This window comes from Silurus meridionalis, chromosome 23 (genome assembly GCF_014805685.1).
Source record: "Silurus meridionalis isolate SWU-2019-XX chromosome 23, ASM1480568v1, whole genome shotgun sequence".
NCBI classification, from domain to species: domain Eukaryota; kingdom Metazoa; phylum Chordata; class Actinopteri; order Siluriformes; family Siluridae; genus Silurus; species Silurus meridionalis.
The window spans coordinates 2,669,255-2,676,754 of NC_060906.1; the positions used below are offsets into that span (position 1 = coordinate 2,669,255).

The following is a 7,500-nucleotide window of genomic DNA, read 5'->3' on the forward strand; positions in this document are numbered from 1 at the left end:
ATAGAACTGAATCATGCAGTAATAATCACCTTGTACTTTCTTACACACTGAAGACAGAAATATCAAAACTTTACACACCTTTAAGTTCCAGAAGCTGTTTTTCAACACTGGCATTTCTGTGGAAAATAAACATTCATATAGAACATTATATTTTATATTATTGTGTGACATATACATTTTAAAACTACTATTTTTCATTTTTCATTAAACAAAACAAAATATTTGTTGAGTTATTGTTACACTGTTGCTACATTATTATCAGATTTATTATTATTATTATTAGAATAATGTTTATAGGAATCTCCTTTATTGTATTTTCTTCAAAGTTGAAATATAAACTCATTACACATGTGACTTTTAACCCACTATTCTGGATTGTTTCAGGACTGAATTCATGTATTTATATATAAAAATAATTTTATTATATGAAATATTTCATATTATATATTTGATATTATTACAGACAACCAATCAGATTTAACTTTTCTGACAATGTCTGAGCCAATGATGTTTGCAGATTTAGAACTCAAGCCCGTTGGCCCCGCCCACTGCATTGTGATCTGTGTTTGTGACCCGTTTTGTCTTGATTTAGCGGATTTTTACCCAAAGGTGAGATACAGTGAAATGTAGCAGCTGAGCTGCTCGGGAACAGCTAGTGGACATTCTGGAGTCATGAACCTCTGCATTTTCTTCCAGTGTCCTGATTCTTTACACCTCTGATCATGAAATCAGAGTCCAGACGGAGATCTTTAGGAGAACCTCCACACACTCCTGCTGCTGCTGCTGCTGGATCAAAGGTACAATTTATTCATGTCTCAACTTTCAGTGTGGTTTGCAGGGCAAAGATACATCATAATGTATTTTATAATTATATTTTTATTATATTATATATTTAAAATTTTATAATAGCTATCCTATTTTTTATATATGTAGAATATTATTAGATACAAGATACATTGCTAGATTTATTATTATTATTATTATTATTATTATTATTATCAATAATAATAAGATGATTATATTGATAATAACAGACTCTTTACAGTTTAAGTGTAATTTTAATGAAATTTGAGGTAAAATAAAAAAAAATCTGAACGTTGGCGATTTTTGTACAGTGGTCCCCCCGGTTATCGAACTTAATTCGTCCCTTAAAACCGTTCGAAATCCGATATGTTCGAAAACCGGACCTAATTATTCCATAAGAAATAATGGAAAACCAATTAATCGTTCGAACTCCACCAATACCCAATAATTAACCATTTTTCCTATTTTTAACCAGACATTAATACTGTCAGGAATCCCCCAGCCACGCCCCCTACGGTGGCTGTCATGGTGCTTCAGGGAATGCCCTGTTCCTTCGCAGTTTCTTCCCTCGCTGTTGGGCAGCGTTCTTAACTGGAACTTTGTTCGTTCACCGGACCAAAATTTCGTTCGGACCACTGTTCGCTAACCGTAATGTTCGATAGCCGAGCCGTTCGATAACCAGGGGACCACTGTAGTAGTAAAATGCTACCATCTAGTGGTGATATGAGACATTGCAACTTGTCGTCGAGCGGTACTTTTGGTATGTTTAATCTGTTTCCACACGTACGGTTTTTACTTGTCGGACATGTGCTTCATGGCAGATTTTATTAGTAAAAACAGATGTTTAATGTTTATATTTTTGGTAGATTTATTTATTAAATATCCAACTAAAAAAAGGACGTAGTGTATACATTTTTAAATAAAGTTTTAATTTCGCCTTTCTATATTTAATAAAAATGGACGGGTTCTCATTGAATCATGAATAATTAAGCAAATAATAAAATGAATGAAATTGTTGTTACTTTTCTATATTCTTTATTTTAATATATATTTTACAATTTTATAATAGCTATCCTATTTTTTATATATGCAGAATATTGTTAGATACAAAAATACATTAATAAAACTTTCTTTCTGCTTCTCCCATTAGGGGGCGCCACAGCAGATCATCCGCATGTTTGATTTGGCACATGTTTTTACGCTGGATGTCCTTCCTAACACAACCCTCCTCATTTATCCGGCTGCGACGGCACTGCTTGTGCAACCCTAATGGCCTAAAGACCACCAGGAGTTTCTCCAAGTCGAGTTTAATTTATCACCTGAAATTCAAACATCCCGATTGCCATCTAAATATAAGAAGAACGCGGCGCAGAAAAGTAGTCAATCCGAGCATGCGCACTCCGTCTGTAGAGGACGTTTTCGAAAAGGCAGGAAAGTTTTCCAGTGATGGTGCCGAGGCAAAAGGCATAAACCAAAAAATGATGGATTTCATTGCCATTTGAATTGAATTTTCATTTCGTGCATCCCTAAAATATTATCGTTGGTGTGGCCCTCTGACACAATTCAGCTTTCTCATGTGGCCCCTGTAAAATTAATTGCCCCCTGCGGTATATTCATCTCACGCATGCGCATTTGTGAAAATGCCGTATTAAACTCAGCGAAGTGAACACGCACATAAAAAAAAAAACACAAAGTCTGTTTTCTACACTGAAACACGTGAAATCAAAGCATCGATCTGTTCTGACTGACACACACGTGAAATAATTGCTCCGAGTGGCAACAACTGAATACGAGGCAGATTTAAAGGGGATTGTTCAAGGCAAGGATGCCAAAAGTCCCACTAAGTAACATGCAGAGTAAAAGAAAAACGCTATTGTAAATTATTATGTTTTTGTTTGTGGATTTGGTTAAACAGAGTTTGTGTGTGAGAGACAGTGCACACAATGTTAAATGTTGAAAATGACTGGCCTGTGGTCTTAAAACTGTAGGAGTCAATTTCTGTCATTATGTTAGTGTGTGACATTTACAATAAATCTGTCTGAGCAGGTGTGTGTGTGTGTGTGTGTGTGTGTGTAAGAGGAAGGATGGTGATGTTCATGTGTGCCCATGTGTATGATGTGGCTCTTTATGTAACACGGTCAAAAATGTGGCTCTCGGTCTCTGACTGGTTGGCCACCCCTGTCTTACACAATGGAAAAAATAGTTAAAGGGCACATTTTAAAAGTACAAGCAAAATTCGAAAACACAAAACACAGCAGGGATAATGTTTTATCTATGGCGAGACTCGATAGATTCTATGTATTCAGTTTTGATGCAAATCGTTTTAAAGACTGTAAAATCGTCCCACAATGGAAAAACTAGAAAACTACAACCCCAAATCAGAAAAAGTTGGGACAGTATGGAAAACGCAAATAAAAAAAGAAAGTAGTGATTTCTAAATTTACTTTGACTTGTATTTCATTGCAGACAATATGAACATAAAATATTTCATGTTTTCTTTGCTCAAAACTTCATGTCATTTGTAAATATACATCCTTTCCTGTCATTCAGACCTGCAACACATTCCAAAAAAAGTTCATGGAAATCCAGGAAGAGAGAGGGAGAAAAAAAAGAAAATGGTGCACTTATGGTTCTAGCACACAGATGAAGAACAGAAAATGATCCAGGTTCAGAGGAAACAAGGGGCTCGCCAGTCTCCACCAATGTTGAGCTCCTAGCTGATAGTAGAAACGATTATAATTCCAGAGCTCCGAGAACTCCTCATCCAGCATCAAAGAGAGATGTCAAACTAATTGGGAAGAGGGAACAAGGGAGGGAGAAAAAAACAAAACAACCATGAGAAGACAAGGCACAAAGTCATCAGCTTGGGTTTTCATTTAGTTTTTTTTTTCCTTTTTAGTACTGCTAATAGCATGCATCTTTTTTTCTGTTCAAGGCTCCTCCCCCTCTGATCAGCACCAATGATGATGAAGAACAATCATTAAGGCAGAGCTCCTCTTAATTATTTAATCTCATAAATATTTCTGGTTTGTGACTTTTACTAATTTCTTTTGGCAATATTTGATTCCCAAAACCTTAAAATAATATATTTAAATATGATTTTAAATGATTGTGCATTTGTAAAACCTCTTTTTTAGGTTTTGATACGGTTCTTATGACCTTCGTTACACTAGAACAAGTACACGCTTGTAAAGAGAAATGCCTGTCAAGAGGACCACATCTATGTGATGAGACTGTTTGTTGCCTAGTAATGTCAGAAATCTATCTAAACCCACCCACTTCTCCAGAAGAAGCAATTGAACTTGACCTTTTTTTTTTAACAAGCCTACATACAGATTATTTTAGAGTTGTATTTATGTACAACCCATTTATTTATTACAATTTATTCATTTCCAGTTTTAAGTGCAATTGCATCATTCAGACAGAAATATTAGGGGATTCAATTCATGAGTGCCACAGCTTCATATAAAAAAAACATGACAGAATGGAAAGACTTTATTGGGAAGTAATATATTGGTGATTACTGGGAAGTAGTAGGGGTAAATAATAAAGTAAATTCAGTGAGTTTAACTCTTTTTTTGTGCGTGTGTGTGTGTGGGGGTGTTTATACAGAAGACTTGTGTGTTTTTGTTCTTTTTTCTTTGGCATCTCTGTTACAAGTTGTTTTGTAGTTTTATTACAGTGTCAGATTCTCATGTTGATTGTGATTCCGTGTTCAGCAATGGCAACACATGTACTGTTTTATGTTACAGTAAGTTGAAGTATTTTGAGAAGCAGTAAAGTAAGCTTTGTTTTGTGCATGGTAACTATTCTGTGTAAGAAGACAGGTTTTCATTTGAATAAATAATTTTTGACTCTGAATGCATGGCCTTGATTTTAGTTTATATAACCTTGTTTTAAGTTTAAATGCTTTACTCATTTTAAGACAGATTACCTTATGACAAATCCTAAATTAATAAGAATTGTCTTGTTTAATAGCTCTGGTTTTAAGATCTTTTCACACAAATTAGGAAAAGCAAACTCTTAAAAAAAGAATCATTAACTTAGTTTTAAGTAAATTACACTAAATATACTGCTTTAAATAAGTATTTTAATCCTTGTTTTAAAACAATTTGCTATTTTCTAAAGGCTTGGTATGTTTTCTTATTTTAAGAAATCTTATCAAGTGTAATTATCTTACTGCATTACTTACATTGCAGCACTGACGCTGAAAAGATATCATGCAGCCCGGACCTGCATAAAGCTCTATGGGGAAAAGCCTTAGACATCGAGCAATTTTAAGGTACCACATATTTTAAACAATTTAAGCCTTTACAAAATTAAACTAACTTTAAAGATGTCTTAATTACCTTGTCCCTCCATAGTGCTGATCTTCTCCACCTGCTCCTCCATAGTGCTGATCTTCTCCATCTGCTCCTCCATAGTGCTGATCTGCTCCACCTGCTCCTCCATAGTGCTGATCTGCTCCACCTGCTCCTCCATAGTGCTGATCTGCTCCACCTGCTCCTCCATAGTGCTGATCTGCTCCACCTGCTCCCCATAGTGCTGATCTTCCATCTGCTCCTCCATAGTGCTGATCTGCTCCACCTGCTCCTCCATAGTGCTGATCTGCTCCACCTGCTCCTCCATAGTGCTGATCTGCTCCACCTGCTCCTCTGCAGTGCTCATCCGCTCCATCTGCCCTTATGTATTACTCATGGGCTCCACCAGCATGTTCTTGTCTCTTCCACCTGTGTGGTCCTCACCTACTCTGGGTTGCTTGTGTTCTCCAATGGATCACAGGGTGTGAGACGCAGCGTCATCAGCTGGTCATCATTGCCACTGGAATCCTGTTTCCATCCTCTGCAAGTTGAACGAGTGTTTTCCTTATTTAAAACCAGTGCAGTTTAAACTCCTGGTTAATCTCTATGTTTTAAATGTTAATCTGTTTAAATCATACAGTCAAATTCTGTGGGTTCCTGGATGCCAAATTGCAAATGTGGTGAGCTGGAACTTGACATGCATGTGTTGTGCTCTTCCCAACATTCCCAAAAGCTTGCTCTCTTTTGGGGACTGAATAAGAAAATAGTTTAAGAGATGGTTCACTCTAAAACTACATTTCAGTCATCAATGACTGATTAAATACGAAAATTAAGGACAAAACGTCATCTTTATCAGCAAATTTTGTGCAATTACTTCAATCAATCCTCACAATACTATGCAGATAAAACTGTGACAGTGGACAGGTAAAAAAAATATTTTGGAGACATGTTGTAGTTTGCCAAATATTAGAAAATGGTTTGAGGAAGTGCTGTTTGGCCGTGTCTAAAGCTAAATGAATATTTAAAATGTTGAATTGTATTAAAAGACACAGTATTGTGCTAACAAACTCTGTGTTGGTTATATAAAAATGGAAACCTCTCCTAAGTTTCCACTGTCAAGGAGGTTAGGAGTTTAAGGCGATGAATTCAAGTTTTAGGGGGAGCCGTCCCTTTAAGATTTAAACGTTTATGCAAATCTTTGCCATACTTAACACAAGTTGTGAACTGTGACTTTAAGAATGCAGTGCTGCATCTCACCTTCACAAAGGTATTCATAAAGTGAACCCATCTTCTGAAGGTAGTCCTGGGCATAGGTGTAGAGTGTGCAGAGAGGGGTTAATATTTCACACTTGACTTCATTCTTTTTGTCTCCTTGCAAAGAAGCAGAACAGCCTTGTATCCAATGGCATGGAGTTTCTCAAGCTGCATTCACAACATTGTGTATTTGCTGTTTAAGTAACAAAAAAAAAAACAGCAAAAAAACCTAAACATATCAGTTATTGAGAATGTATTACATTATTGCTGAAGCATCCAGGTCAATGCGATTCAGGATTTTTAACTTCATGGTGTATACCCAAGTATGTGCAAACAGGAAAGGCTCCTCCAGCCCCATCACCAAAAAAGCCCAGCAGCATCTTTACTTCCTGAGAAGGCTGAGGAAAGCTTGTCTCCCACCCCCCCAACCTGACCACGTTCTACAGAGGGACCATTGAGAGCATCCCGAGCAGCTGCATCACTGCCTAATTTGGGAACTGCACAGTCTTGGAGCGCAAGACCCTACTGAGGATAGTAAGGACCACTTAGAAGATCATCGGAGTCTCTCTTCCCTCTATCATGGACATTTACACCACCAGCTGCATCTGCATAGCAAACAGCATTGTGGACAACCACACACACCCGTCACACACACTTTTCACTCTCTTACTCTCAGTGACGGAGGGGGAGTTAGGTTGGGTCCTCCAACTCACAAGCCTGAGCTCCCACAGCCACCACCTAACCTCTTTCTTCTCTGGTCTTTTAAGGTGATTGACTTGAAATCCATTGGGGTCTCCACTCGAATCCTGCCGACTACGATTCACTTTCTATTTACATTTCCTATGAATTACCCCGATCCAGTAACTTTACAGGTTGTTGTGTTAATATTGCTTCCAGTTTAAGTAGGGGATAATAAAAAGTTGTGTAGTAGTTGTGGCCGAGTGGTTAAGGCGATGGACTAGAAATCCATTGGGGTCTCCCCGCGCAGGGTCGAATCCTGCTGACTACGATTCACTTTCTGTTTACATATCCTATGAATTACCCCGATCCAGTAAGTTTACAGGTTGTTGTGTTAATAGGGCTTCCAATTTAAGTAGTGGATAACAGTGACTTGTGTTGTAGTCGTGGCCGAGTGGTTAAG

At 37.4% G+C, this 7,500-nt stretch overlaps 2 protein-coding genes across 2 annotated transcripts in view; one reads left to right on the top strand and one right to left on the bottom strand.

Annotated features, from left to right (window-relative positions):
• The window catches only part of LOC124377340 (ribonuclease inhibitor-like), a 351,047-nt gene that overhangs the window by 288,839 nt on the left and 54,708 nt on the right, over positions 1-7,500 (top strand). The gene's annotated exons all lie outside the window — the stretch shown is intronic.
• Positions 1-7,500, bottom strand: part of LOC124376841 (NACHT, LRR and PYD domains-containing protein 14-like) — a 216,556-nt gene that overhangs the window by 127,650 nt on the left and 81,406 nt on the right. The window lies entirely within an intron of this gene.